This window comes from Dysidea avara, chromosome 8 (genome assembly GCF_963678975.1).
Source record: "Dysidea avara chromosome 8, odDysAvar1.4, whole genome shotgun sequence".
Classification (NCBI taxonomy): Eukaryota; Metazoa; Porifera; class Demospongiae; order Dictyoceratida; family Dysideidae; genus Dysidea; species Dysidea avara.
Window position 1 is genome coordinate 11,246,004 of NC_089279.1, and position 18,084 is coordinate 11,264,087.

An 18,084-nucleotide genomic window follows, 5' to 3' on the forward strand; every position below is an offset into this window, starting at 1 on the left:
TAACTGATATATTTTCAAACACGTGTAGTAGCAATCATGAACTGTTCTTGTGTGATAAATTGTGTAGTCCTTAGCCCCAACAGAGTATTTAAACAACACTCGTTTAACTATTTAAGTATACATAAGAATTACTAACGTTTTGTATAATCATTAGTTTGCTGAAACCAATGCAGTATGTGCATGCTACATACAGTACTTTACCTATAGGGGTAAACCACTGATACAAGGTAAATTATCCAATAGCAATGGTCATTGGAATTGTATATAATTGTTGCATCATAAAATACAATTGTAGCCTTAGATGTTACAAAATAGGATTCATATGGTAGGCTTTCAGGAGGTTAGAAATCTATAGCTATTGGTTTACTTCATACCTTTATCATGCCTGTTTTACCCAAATAATTTATGAGGAAGTTTCTTTGCTGTTATTGGTCCGGCAACAATTGTTCTTCATCGGTACGTTTTCATAATTGACACTTGTTTTGTAAACTTTTGTTGTAAGTTTGTTATATAGTCTCTATGTTATATTTCTCTAGTTTCTAAGGTTATAAGGAAGGTGCAGCATACTTTCAATTAAGTCACAAATTATGCATTGATTTGAATCTTGTCATTCACTGTCTTTGTGACTAATCAGCAACTGTTTCTTCTACCTTGCAGAAACTGGCCAAGCCAACCAGCCATAATTGATTTTCATGTGGAGAAGTCCAGAGTCCAATTGCAGTTTTGTCTCTTTTGGAAGGAACGTTCTCATTCTGCACAAGAGAGTGAAAAGCTTTACTACTAACATTTCTCAAATGAAACACTTTGGAAATGCTTATAAATGTAAATTTGTTCCTGGAACATTTGATCGTTGCTTGAAAATTTTGGTAACATTTGTATTTGTTGGTGTAATTGCCCCATTAATCCTAGTGATTCTGTGGATAGAAAATTAGATCTATTGGTAGGTGAATTGGAACATTATAAGAATGCTGTGGCTGGAATTCAAGAGATGCAGACTGTTTAGAAGGAGGGTTTTGTGTTTAAGAATGATCTGTTTGTGCCTGTTCCCAAGAAGGGTGACCTTTTAGTCCTGTGATAACTGGCATGGGATAAATATATTTGAAGTTGTTGGTAAGATTTTTGCTTGGATTATTCAGACTATTTTAAGTGATAGCTGAAGGGTTGCTCCATGACTCCCAGTGTGGTTTTCAAAGGGTACAAGCATGTGTTGATCTGATCTTTGTGAAAAGACAATGGAACATGGAGACTCCTTGTTCATTATGTGCATAGACATGAAGAAGGCTTATGATTCTGTGCCCATGAGAGATGCTCTGTGGACTGTACTTTTGAAGTGTGCATGGTGTGCCTCCAACAATGTTGAGCATCATCATGATGGAATGGAGGTTGGAGTCATGTTAGGATAAAGATTCTGTTACCGTTAGGCTCAGAGTTAGGAATGGCTCATGGCAGTGGTGCCAGCTTTCTTCATCCTGCACTTTAACATGATGTATCTGTGTGGCATGAACAGTGTGGTTTGGTTGGGGTCCTTCTGCTATATAAACATGGTAAGAAGTTGGTAGGGGATCACTATGCAAAGTCCAGACTGTTGGGAGTTCAAGTTAGTGACCCTGAATTTCCTGGTGATTTAGCTCCACATACTGTGACTTGTACTATACTTGAATCAGCTGGGAGAACGTTTGTTCAGGTGGGAAGTCATTTTGGTTTAACTGCCAGTATTCCAAAAACCTAGGGACTAGCAATGGGGGCTGAGGGTGATGTTTTTGGAAGGTGGAGTGATTGAGATGGTGGAGGATTTCACTTATTTATGTTCAAATTTGTTATAGCTGATAATGAAGTGGTCAAGCAGCTTGTGAAGTTAATTGTCAGATTGCTAAGAACTTTGGCTTCCTGTGGTTGCCAATTGTACTCTTTCTGTTCATACTAAGAAAACTGTTTACGGTTTCCATTTTATTGTATGGTGCCAAGACTTGGACACTATAGGCCCCTAGTGTGTGTGTATAGATTGACTATTTTCCATTATCACTGTGTATCGCTGTGTCAGTACCATCCTGTTACCTGACCAATTTTTGAATGTCTTTTGAAGTAGAGGTTGTGGTGATTAGGTCACTTAAATTGTATAGATGGGGATTGCACTCCTAAACAACTTTATTTGGTAAACTGGTGAGAAAGTGGTCATTCCATGAGCCTAAGAAGAGATAGCACAACAAGGCGGTGAGTGATTTTTGCTCCATTAGTGTTGATGTATACTACAGTGTAGATTATAAGCAGTGGTCAGAGCTGTTGCTGACCTTCCAGCATAAAACAGAGGGACAATCACTACATTTTTCAAACTTATGGACTTTTTATTGTGTTTGTGATCATTGTTTCCAAAGACAGGGTGGACATTGCTAATTTCAGTTATGAGGCTACAATGTAGCTTGTCACTGCTGTGGTTTGGCTTGAACTCTGCTATGCATGTATCATAGTACACCATACAGTGAGTATTTACCAAAGTCCAAGTGTGTGTGTGTGTGTGTGCATGTGTGTGTGTGTGCATGTGTGTGTGTGTGCATGTGTGTGTGTGTGTGTGTGTGTGTGTGTGTGTGTGTGTGTGTGTGTGTGTGTGTGTGTGTGTGTGTATGTTTGTGTGTGGCTGATCAAGCAGAGTTCTAAGGACACAGAATGAAATCAACTGTTGAGAGAATGCCATAAACTTACCAATATAATAAGTTTACAGAAAAAAAGGTAATAATGAAAATATATCTAAGAACAATAGTTGCACCACAACACAGTCTATGCATTTATACACCGGTGCTATTCTTGTTGTCACAGCATCTACAACAACATCTACTGATTTGTATGCCTTCTGTATGTAACATAACTACGTACATGCACAAGCATCAACATATGGACAGTTTATGTTGAAGCAGATGTCATTTTCGATATAACAGATGAATTTTGTCAGAGCAATTGGTAGCTAATCTTAACTACTTATATGTACTAAATACATACGTACATACACTTCTCCTTCCACAATTCTTTTAAGAATGACAGAACAAATGTTTCAGTTCACTCTAGAACACATGTTTGGGATTGACTATTCCTTACCAATACTGCTAAGTTGTTATAAAGGAGAAGCAGTTACTGAGTGACAGTTTTGGTGGGAAAATGCAAGTCTTTGTGATCTCTGCTATACATTACTATTATAGCTATATGCTGTGCATACATCATACACATGTTGTAGAGTTTAATTATTTGGGACCATGGATGTATCTAGGGATATAAAAATCTGTCATATATATGAACACCTTTATCCACTATAAATACCAATACAGTGGAACCTCAGTTATCTGGATTCTTGGTTAACCGAATTAAGGAAATGACTGCTCTATTAGAGTAGTGTTCTATATTTTTAAAATTTTGATTATGCTATTTTAATGTTATTTATGCACAGTTTCAGATATACAGACTCTTCAGACTTATGGATCACTTCTGATCCCAAGGGGTTCGGATAACTAAGGTTCCACTATACATCTAAATCTAATTTAAACCTGTGGCATGGTAGATACACATGACATTATCATTATCATTGTGATGGATATAATGCAGATTTTACGAAAAGTTGGTGATGCAGGATGAAATGACGTATCATGTAGGAGAGTGGTACGATAGCAGCATTTATAATTAAAGAAACAAGACCATTAAATTTTGGCAGTCCCAGTAACTGAGGTGTTCAAAATAATAGGAGTGAGATAATAATAATAAAATATCAAACAAATCCGGTATATGAAGTACAATTTACATAAGTGTTTTATATAGTGTGATGTGTTCCTAAAATACTTTACTTATAACTAGGAGCTTGCCTTATAGCTACATGCAGTCATAATGGATATTTCATAGTCAGTTTACCCAATTTTAAGGGTACAAGAAACAAAACTATTCATGGACGTCACATGCAACCCAAACATTACATATTACTAAACTGTAAGGGGTGTGGAGATAGTGGGTAAGGGGTTGTTTGATGTCTTTATGAAACAAAAGAAAGGAGTTCAAATGGATGCTGCAAGCTACGGTAATATGTAAATGTGTGATTTTTAGCTTGCATATTTCATAAAAAGGATATTTAAAATTACATAGTAGACTTATGAAAAACAATGACTGCAATTGTTTTCAAAACAATAGAGATATTAAGCATAACATAACGGGATAATAATGTCACTGTTATGTAAACCTTTCTCAAACAACGGATGTAGCGGTTTCCCAACATGTTACTGAAGTAGACATTCTTGTGATTGTTCATATTCTTTAATAGACTTGTGGTACACAACATGACACAAATAACTTAATATGTAGAATGAAGTACAAAGCACGGCTAATTACCAAAAATAACATACATCATTCACATTACAATACAGCTAACACAGCTATATAAACCAATTCTATCACTTACTAACATACCTTAGAAAAATGCTCACTGATGTTAGTTATTGCTTTTTGCTTGTCCAGAAATTGACGACTAGTGACTGTGTAACAAAATAATTATTGCTGCATTGAAAACGTGTTGTATGTAAACACAATTTGAGACTATTTTAGTGAGAATAGTCCATATTCTCAAATACAATAACTGCCTAATGTAATATCTACCAAGTTGCACCTATAGGTTTACAGTACACTTGCAAGTGTACATGTGACTTATTACACAAGTCCTAGCAGCAATACAAACCCCTTTAAGATCACATGCAAGCGACCTTAACATTATATGAAATAATATAAAGTACCAAAAAAGGTACAGAACAAGGGACTGGAATGATGCAAAGCAATTCAAAACAATAAGGTGGTATAAAAAGAAAATAATAGCAGCCTGTTATCACTCAAATTTTACAGTGACTAAAGAGAGATAAAAATCTACTTTTAAAGTGAAGAAATTTTATTTTAAAATGTTCATACTAGCAGTACTATTTACCTTCTCACTTATGGCGCTCACCAGAGCTGCTCCTACCACAATAACATCTACTGATTTGTCCTACTGTAGCAAAACTACAAACAACTCTGATGTTGATATACAGAAACTTTATGAAGAATCAGATGTCATTTTTGATGAAGTACTTAAACTGTGCAGTATAACTGTAAGTGCATTTACTGTTTTTTCTTTGCATAATATACTACTACATTATGTATCTTCAGGAGAACTGTAAAACATGTGTGGAAACACCATCAATTCAAATAACAGAAGACAGGGATGAACAGAATGATGCTATTAATGGACGACTGGAAAAGATAAAAGCACAACTAGTATTGTTTGATGTTCCTTGTGCTTGTGTTGACATAACATCTGATGAATTCCCTTTGATGTTTGGCTTGTGTGACACTCTACGCAACAAACTACAACAGTTTACTAAAAGTATAGCTCAATATGTGAGTTCTGTTATATAATTATCTATTAGTGTATTATGTATGTGATGTTCTATTACAGCTGGAAAATGAGAAATGTGGTTGTAATTCTGGATGTTCCTACAATCCTCATCGAGATATAATCAAAATTGATGACGTACCCCCACAACAGCTTCCATGTACAGTACTGAACACAATAGACCTCATACAGGAAATTATTCGTGATATACAAAGCAAAAGAAGATCTGCACAGTAAAGGAGATGGATGATTTACCAGAACTTTGATTACATTGAGCTGACCAATTCTACTTCTAAATATAAATCGATCTGCAATTTTTAATATAACATGATATATATGTACGTACATAGAAAAGTGTATACAATAAGCATAGATTATCGAATTGTTGTTGCGCACACATACGTAAGCATGTTACAAATAAATACACAATATTAACCATTTGAGCAATATTGCGATATTTATTAATAGTAATTGGAAGTGTTCCAGGTACACATTTAGGGTTGATCATAAGCCCAACCAATGCTACTAACTGTCATGGAGGATTGAGGCTAGAGAGAAAACCATCAATTATGAAGTGATGCAAGTACATAAGTTACAGAAAGTGGGTTGGTTTACACATACAACTTGATCCACACCTCTCTATTTGCGTACTTTCAGATCACCAATTGACCAAGCGGCACCAAATTCACCTGAATTGTTGTTATTAAAATTTTTACCATTAACCTACCATCACAGCCATTTCTTGGCCTCCAACTTGGATTTCACATCTTTTTTCACCATAGCTTTTTCAAGGGCCGCACTCCTTTTTTTACAGCTTGGCTGTTTTTGATTAGATATAACATAGCTAGAAGTTACATGCATCGCTCAATTTGCTATAGATGGCATTAAAATTTTGATCAAGACACACGGTAGTGTGTCGTGCGGCCCAAGAAGCCGGCGTGCCACCCGTGAGTATATTAACAGGAAGAAAGAAAACGCAATTTTCACACCTATGTAGCTCTGTGATCCCTTACCCGATTGGAACCATTAATAGGAAGAAATGCCGTGTGTCGTGCGGCCCAAGAAGCCGGCGTGCCACCCGTGAGTATATTAACAGGAAGAAAGAAAACGCAATTTTCACACCTATGTAGCTCTGTGATCCCTTACCCGATTGAAACCAAATTTGCTAGCGAGGTGCCGGCCAGTAAGGGGAGTCTACACACCAAATTTGAAGAAAATCGCTCCAGCCATTTCCGAGATACGAGCGAACTACATTAACTACATTTCGTTTTAATTTTTTCGTTTTTTCTTCTACCTCTTCATTTCGCACACTTCGCAAAATCCGCCATAAAATACGAATGCGTGCTCGGATCGGAATGAAATTTTGCACACTTAAAGGGCTCATTAAGGCGGATCTATGTACCAACATTGGTAGGAATCCGATGAACATTCACGGAGTTATGACCGATTATTTGCGCAAATAAGGTCGAAGGTCTGTCACGCCTACAGGGTAAACTCCTTTGAGGAATCAGTTGAAAATTGCTATGTAGATGGAACAACCATCTTAGGAGTGCCTTTTTGTGGTTTGAAAGGAATCGGGATAAAGACCACGGAGATATGACACAAAACCCGACCTGTGTCAAAATTACGCGATCGATTTTTATGAATAAAAAAACTATTAGTTTTCGTGTCTATCAGGCAAACCGCGTAGAGCAATGAGCTGAAAATCAGTGTGTAGCTGAATAATCATCATAGAAAGTCCTTGCAGTAGTACAGAAGAATTGGATTACAAACCACTGAGTTATGATTCGAAAGGCAACTACGTGTAGCAAATGCGAGATCGAGATACTCTAATAGAACAGTCACCCTAATAAAGCATTCAGCTGCATTTATAATTTACTCAATTATATTACATTGCAAATTATTCTGTAGGGAATTCAGTTACAAACAAGTCACCCTGTAGTCAGATCAGCCAGAAGAAGGTACCTAATAGAGAGTTCAGCTACAAAGAAACCATCATGTAGAGAGTTCAGCTCAAACAAATTGCTCTGTAGAGAGATCAGCTAGAAGAAGTTACCTTGTAGAGAGTTCAGTTACAAAGAAACAATCATGCAAAGTGTTCAGCTACAAACAAATCACCCAGTAGAAAGTTCTGCTATGAACAGATCACGCTGTAGAGAGTTCAGTTAGAAACAAGTCATGTTGTAGAGAGATCAAGTAACCTTGTAGAGAGTTCAGCTACAAAGAAACCACCATGTAAGAGAGTTCAGCTGCAAACAAATCACCTGTAGAGAGTTCAGCAGGAACAAGTCACCCTGTACAGAGATCAGCTAGAAACAAGTCACCCTGTAGAGAATTCAGCTACAAACAAATCACCCTGTAGAAAGATCAGCTAGAAGAAGTTACCTTGTAGAGAGTTCAGCTGCAAACAAATCCCCTGTAGAGAGTTCAGCTAGAAACAAGTCACCCTGTAGAGAGATCAGCTAGAAACAAGTCACCCTGTAGAGAGTTCAGCTAGAAGAAGTCACATTGTAGAGAGTTCAGCTACAAAGAAACTACCATGTAGAGAGTTCAGCTGCAAACAAATCACCCTGTGGAGAACTCAGCTACAAACAAATCGCCCTGTAGAAAGATCAGCTAGAAGAAGTTACCTTGTAGGGAGTTCAGCTACGAACAGATCACCCTGTAGAGAGTTCAGCTACAAACAAATCACACTGTAGAGAGTTCAGTTACAAAGAAACCACAATGTAGAGAGTTCAGCTGCAAAAAAATCAATCACTCTGTAGAGAGTTCAGCTAGAAAAAGTCACCTTGTAGAGAGTTCAGCTGCAAATAAATCACCCTGTAGAGAATTCAGCTACAAACAAATCACCCTGTAGAAAGATCAGCTAGAAGAAGTTACCTTGTAGAGAGTTCAGCTACAAAGAAACCACCATGTAGAGAGTTCAGCTGCAAACAAATCACATGTAGAGAGTTCAGCTAGAAACAAGTCACCCTGTAGAGAGATCAGCTAGAAACAAGTCACCCTGTAGAGAGTTCAGCTAGAAGAAGTCACATTGTAGAGAGTTCAGCTACAAAGAAACTACCATGTAGAGAGTTCAGCTGCAAACAAACACCCTGTAGAGAACTCAGCTACAAACAAATCGTCCTGTAGATAGATCAGCTAGAAGAAGTTACCTTGTAGGGAGTTCAGCTACAAACAAATCACCCTGTAGAGAGTTCAGCTACAATGAAATCATCATGTAGAGAGTTCAGCTGCAAACAAATCATCCTGTAGAGAGTTCAGCTATGAAAAGATCACCCTGTAGAGAGTTCAGCTAGAATAAGTCACCTTTTAGAGAGTTCAGCTACAAAGCTACCACCATGTAGAGAGTTCAGCTGCAAAAAAAATCAATCACTCTGTAGAGAGTTCAGCTAGAAGAAGTCACCTTGTAGAGAGTTCAGCTGCAAATGAATCACCCTGTAGAGAATTCAGCTACAAACAAATCGCCCTGTAGAAAGATCAGCTAGAAGAAGTTACCTTGTAGAGAGTTCAGCTACAAAGAACCAGAGTTCAGCTAGAAACAAGCACCCTGTAGAGAGTTCAGCTAGAAGAAGTCACATTGTATAGAGAGTTCAGTTACAATGAAACTCCCATGTAGAGAGTTCAGCTGCAAACAAATCACCCTGTAGAGAACTCAGCTACAAACAAATATGCCCTGTAAAAAGATCAGCTAGAAGAAGTTACCTTGTAGAGAGTTCAGCTACAACAAAACCATCATGCAGAGACTTCAGCTACAAACAAATCACCTGTAGAGAGTTCAGCTAGAAACAAGTCACCCTGTAGAGAGATCAGCTAGAAAACAAGTCACCCTGTAGAGAGTTCAGCTAGAAGAAGTCACATTGTAGAGAATTCAGCTACAAAGAAACTACCATGTAGAGAGTTCAGCTGCAAACAAATCACCCTGTAGAAAGTTCAGCTATGAACAGATCACCCTGCAGAGAGATCAGCTAGAAACAAGTCACCCTGTAGAGAGTTCAGCTAGAAGAAATTACCTTGTAGAGAGTTCAGCTACAAAGAAACCACCATGTAGAGAGTTCAGCTGCAAACAAATCACCCAGTAGAAAGTTCAGCTATGAACAGATCACCCTGTTGAGAGTTCAGTTAGAAACAAGTCATCCTGTAGAGAGATCACCTAGAAGTATCACCTTGTAGAGAGTTCAGCTACAAACAAGTCATCCTGTAGAGAGAAAAATGCAGCTAGAAGAAGTTACCTTGTAGAGAGTTCAGCTAAAAAGAAACCACCATGTAGAGAGTTCAACTGCAAACAAATCACCCAGTAGAAAGTTCAGCTATGAACAGATCAACCTGTTGAGAGTTCAGTTAGAAACAAGTCATCCTGTAGAGAGAACAATACAGCTAGAAGAAGTTACCTTGTAGAGAGTTCAGCTACAAACAAGTCATCCTGTAGAGAGAACAATGCAGCTAGAAGAAGTTACCTTGTAGAGAGTTCAGCTACAAAGAAACCACCATGTAGAGAGTTCAGCTGCAAACAAATCACCCAGTAGAAAGTTCAGCTATGGACAGATCACCCTGTTGAGAGTTCAGTTAGAAACAAGTCATCCTGTAGAGAGATCACCTAGAAGTATCACCTTGTAGAGAGTTCAGCTATAAAGAAACCACCATGTAGAGAGTTCAGCTGCAAACAAATCACCTGTAGAGAGTTCCGCTAGAAACAAGTCACCCTGTAGAGAATTCAGCTACAAACAAATCACCCTGTAGAAAGATTAGCTAGAAGAAGTTACCTTGTAGAGAGTTCAGCTGCAAACAAATCACCTGTAGAGAGTTCAGCTAGAAACAAGTCACCCTGTAGAGAGATCAGCTAGAAACAAGTCACCCTGTAGAGAGTTCAGCTAGAAGAAGTCACATTGTAGAGAGTTCAGCTACAAAGAAACTACCATGTAGAGAGTTCAGCTGCAAACAAATCACCCTGTAGAGAACTCAGCTACAAACAAATCGCCCTGTAGAAAGATCAGCTAGAAGAAGTTACCTTGTAGGGAGTTCAGCTACGAACAGATCACCCTGTAGAGAGTTCAGCTACAAACAAATCACACTGTAGAGAGTTCAGTTACAAAGAAACCACAATGTAGAGAGTTCAGCTGCAAAAAAATCAATCACTCTGTAGAGAGTTCAGCTAGAAAAAGTCACCTTGTAGAGAGTTCAGCTGCAAATAAATCACCCTGTAGAGAATTCAGCTACAAACAAATCACCCTGTAGAAAGATCAGCTAGAAGAAGTTACCTTTGTAGAGAGTTCAGCTACAAAGAAACCACCATGTAGAGAGTTCAGCTGCAAACAAATCACATGTAGAGAGTTCAGCTAGAAACAAGTCACCCTGTAGAGAGATCAGCTAGAAACAAGTCACCCTGTAGAGAGTTCAGCTAGAAGAAGTCACATTGTAGAGAGTTCAGCTACAAAGAAACTACCATGTAGAGAGTTCAGCTGCAAACAAACACCCTGTAGAGAACTCAGCTACAAACAAATCGTCCTGTAGATAGATCAGCTAGAAGAAGTTACCTTGTAGGGAGTTCAGCTACAAACAAATCACCCTGTAGAGAGTTCAGCTACAATGAAATCATCATGTAGAGAGTTCAGCTGCAAACAAATCATCCTGTAGAGAGTTCAGCTATGAAAAGATCACCCTGTAGAGAGTTCAGCTAGAATAAGTCACCTTTTAGAGAGTTCAGCTACAAAGCTACCACCATGTAGAGAGTTCAGCTGCAAAAAAAATCAATCACTCTGTAGAGAGTTCAGCTAGAAGAAGTCACCTTGTAGAGAGTTCAGCTGCAAATGAATCACCCTGTAGAGAATTCAGCTACAAACAAATCGCCCTGTAGAAAGATCAGCTAGAAGAAGTTACCTTGTAGAGAGTTCAGCTACAAAGAACCAGAGTTCAGCTAGAAACAAGCACCCTGTAGAGAGTTCAGCTAGAAGAAGTCACATTGTATAGAGAGTTCAGTTACAATGAAACTCCCATGTAGAGAGTTCAGCTGCAAACAAATCACCCTGTAGAGAACTCAGCTACAAACAAATATGCCCTGTAAAAAGATCAGCTAGAAGAAGTTACCTTGTAGAGAGTTCAGCTACAACAAAACCATCATGCAGAGACTTCAGCTACAAACAAATCACCTGTAGAGAGTTCAGCTAGAAACAAGTCACCCTGTAGAGAGATCAGCTAGAAAACAAGTCACCCTGTAGAGAGTTCAGCTAGAAGAAGTCACATTGTAGAGAATTCAGCTACAAAGAAACTACCATGTAGAGAGTTCAGCTGCAAACAAATCACCCTGTAGAAAGTTCAGCTATGAACAGATCACCCTGCAGAGAGATCAGCTAGAAACAAGTCACCCTGTAGAGAGTTCAGCTAGAAGAAATTACCTTGTAGAGAGTTCAGCTACAAAGAAACCACCATGTAGAGAGTTCAGCTGCAAACAAATCACCCAGTAGAAAGTTCAGCTATGAACAGATCACCCTGTTGAGAGTTCAGTTAGAAACAAGTCATCCTGTAGAGAGATCACCTAGAAGTATCACCTTGTAGAGAGTTCAGCTACAAACAAGTCATCCTGTAGAGAGAAAAATGCAGCTAGAAGAAGTTACCTTGTAGAGAGTTCAGCTAAAAAGAAACCACCATGTAGAGAGTTCAACTGCAAACAAATCACCCAGTAGAAAGTTCAGCTATGAACAGATCAACCTGTTGAGAGTTCAGTTAGAAACAAGTCATCCTGTAGAGAGAACAATACAGCTAGAAGAAGTTACCTTGTAGAGAGTTCAGCTACAAACAAGTCATCCTGTAGAGAGAACAATGCAGCTAGAAGAAGTTACCTTGTAGAGAGTTCAGCTACAAAGAAACCACCATGTAGAGAGTTCAGCTGCAAACAAATCACCCAGTAGAAAGTTCAGCTATGGACAGATCACCCTGTTGAGAGTTCAGTTAGAAACAAGTCATCCTGTAGAGAGATCACCTAGAAGTATCACCTTGTAGAGAGTTCAGCTATAAAGAAACCACCATGTAGAGAGTTCAGCTGCAAACAAATCACCTGTAGAGAGTTCCGCTAGAAACAAGTCACCCTGTAGAGAATTCAGCTACAAACAAATCACCCTGTAGAAAGATTAGCTAGAAGAAGTTACCTTGTAGAGAGTTCAGCTGCAAACAAATCACCTGTAGAGAGTTCAGCTAGAAACAAGTCACCCTGTAGAGAGATCAGCTAGAAACAAGTCACCCTGTAGAAAGTTCAGCTAGAAGAAGTCACATTGTAGAGAGTTCAGCTACAAAGAAACTACCATGTAGAGAGTTCAGCTGCAAACAAATCACCCTGTAGAGAACTCAGCTACAAACAAATCGCCCTGTAGAAAGATCAGCTAGAAGAAGTTACCTTGTAGGGAGTTCAGCTACGAACAGATCACCCTGTAGAGAGTTCAGCTACAAACAAATCACACTGTAGAGAATTCAGTTACAAAGAAACCACAATGTAGAGAGTTCAGCTGCAAAAAAATCAATCACTCTGTAGAGAGTTCAACTAGAAAAAGTCACCTTGTAGAGAGTTCAGCTGCAAATAAATCACCCTGTAGAGAATTCAGCTACAAACAAATCACCCTGTAGAAAGATCAGCTAGAAGAAGTTACCTTGTAGAGAGTTCAGCTACAATGAAACCACCATGTAGAGAGTTCAGCTGCAAACAAATCACATGTAGAGAGTTCAGCTAGAAACAAGTCACCCTGTAGAGAGATCAGCTAGAAACAAGTCACCCTGTAGAGAGTTCAGCTAGAAGAAGTCACATTGTAGAGAGTTCAGCTACAAAGAAACTACCATGTAGAGAGTTCAGCTGCAAACAAACACTCTGTAGAGAACTCAGCTACAAACAAATCGCCCTGTAGATAGATCAGCTAGAAGAAGTTACCTTGTAGGGAGTTCAGCTACAAACAAATCACCCTGTAGAGAGTTCAGCTACAATGAAATCATCATGTAGAGAGTTCAGCTGCAAACAAATCATCCTGTAGAGAGTTCAGCTATGAAAAGATCACCCTGTAGAGAGTTCAGCTAGAATAAGTCACCTTTTAGAGAGTTCAGCTACAAAGCTACCACCATGTAGAGAGTTCAGCTGCAAAAAAAATCAATCACTCTGTAGAGAGTTCAGCTAGAAGAAGTCACCTTGTAGAGAGTTCAGCTGCAAATGAATCACCCTGTAGAGAATTCAGCTACAAACAAATCACCCTGTAGAAAGATCAGCTAGAAGAAGTTACCTTGTAGAGGGTTCAGCTACAAAGAAACCAGAGTTCAGCTGCAAACAAATCACCTGTAGAGAGTTCAGCTAGAAACAAGTCACCATGTAGAGAGATCAGCTAGAAACAAGTCACCCTGTAGAGAGTTCAGCTAGAAGAAGTCACATTGTATAGAGAGTTCAGTTACAATGAAACTCCCATGTAGAGAGTTCAGCTGCAAACAAATCACCCTGTAGAGAACTCAGCTACAAACAAATATGCCCTGTAAAAAGATCAGCTAGAAGAAGTTACCTTGTAGAGAGTTCAGCTACAACAAAACCATCATGTAGAGAGTTCAGCTACAAACAAATCACCTGTAGAGAGTTCAGCTAGAAACAAGTCACCCTGTAGAGAGATCAGCTAGAAAACAAGTCACCCTGTAGAGAGTTCAGCTAGAAGAAGTCACATTGTAGAGAATTCAGCTACAAAGAAACTACCATGTAGAGAGTTCAGCTGCAAACAAATCACCCTGTAGAGAGATCAGCTAGAAGAAGTCACCTTGTAGAGAGTTCAGCTATAAAGAAACCACCATGTAGAGAGTTCAGCTGCAAACAAATCACCTGTAGACAGCTCCGCTAGAAACAAGTCACCCTGTGGAGAGATCAGCTAGAAACAAGTCACCCTGTAGAGAGTTCAGCTAGAAGAAGTCACTTTGTAGAGAGTTCAGCTGCAAACAAATCACCCTGTAGAGAACTCAGCTACAAACACATATGCCCTGTAAAAATATCAGCTAGAAGAAGTTACTTTGTAGAGAGTACAGCTAGAAGAAGTCACATTGTAGAGAGTTCTGCTACAATGAAACTCTCATGTAGAGAGTTCAGCTGCAAACAAATCACCCTGTATAGAACTCAAACAAATATACCCTATAAAAATATCAGCTAGAAGAAGTTACCTTGTAGAGAGTTCAGCTACAAAGAAACCACCATGTAGAGAGTTCAGCTGCAAACAAATCACCTATAGAGAGTTCAGCTAGAAACAAGTCACCCTGTAGAAAGATCAGCTAGAAGAAGTTACCTTGTAGAGAGTTCAGCTACAAAGAAACCACCATGTAGAGAGTTCAGCTGCAAACAAATCACCCAGTAGAAAGTTCAGCTATGGACAGATCACCCTGTTGAGAGTTCAGTTAGAAACAAGCCATCCTGTAGAGAGATCACCTAGACGTATCACCTTGTAGAGAGTTCAGCTACAAACAAATCACCTGTAGGGATTTTAGCTACAAACAAATCACCGTGTAGAGAGTTCAGCTATAAAGAAATCATCATGTAGAGAGTTCAGCTGCAAACAAATCATCCTGTAGAGAGTTCAGCTATGAAAAGATCACCCTGTAGAAAGTTCAGCTATAAGAAGTCACCTTTTAGAGAGTTCAGCTACAAATTAAAGCAACCACCATGTAGAGAGTTCAGCTGCAAATAAATCACCTTGTAGAGAATTCAGCTACAAACAAATCTCCCTGTAGAGAGACCAGCTAGAAACAAGTCACCCTGTAGACAGATCAGCTAGAAGAAGTTACCTTGTAGAGAGTTCAGCTGCAAACAAATCACCCTGTAGAGAATTCAACTACAAACAGATAGCCCTGCAAAGAGTTCAGCTAGAGTCAAGTCACCCTGTAGAGAGAATCCTGTAAAGAGCTCATCTACATACAAGCAGATCACCCTGTAGAGAGTTCAGCTACATTTCAAGTCACCCAGTAGAGAAATCAGCTGCAAATTATCCTGTGGGGATTAATTGACATGTAATAAATATATGCAAGAGTTCATAATATAATGAACTCTTGATATATGCATTATATATATAATTTGTACATTTACTGATAAAATAAAATCAGAATGAGTTAAAGTATTTATAAAATCTGCTTCATCTTTTTCTTTTTCCTGTGATAAAGAAAAATATATAGGTTAAAAAATCCCAAAGCTGGCCATAGGCCGGCTTTGGGGTATACAAATACAAAAAGAAGTGAAATCTAATCAAAAACAGCCAAGCTGTAAAAAAAGGAGTGCGGCCCTTGAAAAGGCTATGGTGAAAAAAGATGTGAAATCCAAGGTGGCGGCCAAGAAATGGCTGTGATGGTAGGTTAATGGTAAAATTTTTAATAATGACAATTCTGGTGAATTTTGTGCCAATTGACCAAGCGGCACCAAATTTACCTGAATTGTCGTTATTAAAATTTTTACCATTAACCTACCATCACAGCCATTTTTTTTCTTGGCCGCCGCCTTGGATTTCACATCTTTTTTCACCATAGCCTTTTCATCTTTTTTCACCATAGCCTTTCTGTGCGGCCCTCAGAAGGGCTATGGTGAAAAAAGATGTGAAATCCAAGGTGGCGGCCAAGAAATGGCTGTGATGGTAGGTTAATGGTAAAAATTTTAATAACGACAATTCAGGTGAACTTTTGTGCCGCTTCACAAAATTTACCTAAATTGTCATTATTAAAAGTTTTACCATTAACCTACCATCACAGCCATTTCTTGGCTGCCACCTTGGATTTCACATCTTTTTTCACCATAGCCTTTCTGAGGGCCGCACACTTTTTTTACAGCTTGGCTGTTTTGGATTAGATTTCATTTCTTTTTGTATTTGTATACCCCAAAGCCGGCCTATGGCCAGCTTTAGGACTTTTTTAACCTATGTTTTTTTCTTTACTACAGGAAGAAGAAAAGATGAAGTAGATGTACTTTAAATATTTTATCGGTAAATGTACAAATTATATATACTGTATAATACATATGTGACCGGATTTGCGAAAAGGGGTCTTCCACACACATCCAATTTGCCAACTTTGACAATTGATAACTTCAGATTGGAAAGAGCTATTGCCTTGAAATTTGGGCAGTGGTGAGCACCACTATAGCTAAATACATGGTGACATTTTCAGGTTAATATGTTACTTGAACACTGCATGAGTTATGGTCTCCAACGTTTACTAAATTGGATGTGTGTGGAAGACCCCTTTTCGCAAATCCGGTCACATATATTGATTACAGAAATCTCCATGGTGGTTTCTTTGTAACTGAACACTCTACAAGGTGACTTCTTCTAATTGCTCTCTCTACAGGGTTAATTGTTTGTAGCTGAACGATCTACAAGGTAACTTCTTCTAGCTGATCTCTCTACAGGGTGATTTGTTCGTAGTTGAATTCTGTACAGGTGATTTGTTTGCAGCTGAGCTCTTTACAAAATGGTTTCTTTGTAGCTGAACTTTCTCCAAGGTAACTTCTTCTAACTGATCTTTCTACAGGGTGATTTGTTTGTAGCTGAACTATCTACAAGGTAATTTCTTCTAGCTGATCTCTCTACAGGGTGATTTGTTTGTAGCTGAATTCTGTACAAGTGATTTGTTTGCAGCTGAGCTCTTTACAGAATGGTTTCTTTGTAGCTGAACTCTCTACAGGGTGATTTGTTTGTAGCTGAAATCCCTACAAGGTAACTTCTTCCAGCTGATCTTTCTACAGGGTGATTTGTTTGTAGCTGAGTTCTCTACAGGGTGTTTGTTTGCAGCTGAATTCTGTACATGGTGGTTTCTTTATAGCTGAACTCTCTACAAGGTGACTTCTAGCTGATCTCTCTACAGGGTGATTTGTTTGTAGCTGAACTCTCTACAGGTGATTTGTTTGTAGCTGAACTCTCTACAAGTAGATACTTCTAGGTGATCTCTCTACAGGATTCCTTGTTTCTAACTGAACTCTCAACAGGGTGATCTGTTCATAGCTGAACTTTCTACTGGGTGATTTGTTTGCAGCTGAACTCTCTAAATGGTTGGTTTCTTTGTAGCTGAACTCTCTACAATGTGACTTCTTCTAGCTGAACTCTCTACAAGGTGACTTGTTTCTAGCTGATCTCTCTACAGGGTGACTTGTTTCTAGCTGAACTCTTTACAGGTGATTTGTTTGTAGCTGAACTCTCTACATGGTGGTTTCGTTGTAGCTGAACTCTCTACAAGGTAACTTCTTCTAGCTGAACTTTTTACACTGCATATTTGTTTGTAGCTGAGTTCTCTACAGGGTGATTTGTTTGCAGCTGAACTCTCTACATGGGAGTTTCATTGTAGCTGAACTCTCTACAATGTGACTTCTTCTAGCTGAACTCTCTACAGGGTGACTTGTTTCTAGCTGAACTCTCTACAGGTTATTTGTTTGCAGCTGAACTCTCTACATGGTGGTTTCTTTGTAGCTGAACTCTCTACAAGGTAACTTTTTCTAGCCAATCTTTCTACAAAGTGATTGAGTTTTTTGCAGCTGAACTCTTTATATGGTGGTTGCTTTGTAGCTGAACTCTCTAAAAGGTGACTTCTTCTAGCTGATCTCTCTACAGGGTGACTTGTTTCTAGCTGAACTCTCTACAGGTGATTTGTTTGCAGCTGAACTCTCTACATGGTGGTTTCTTTGTAGCTGAACTCTCTACAAGGTAACTTCTTCTAGCTGA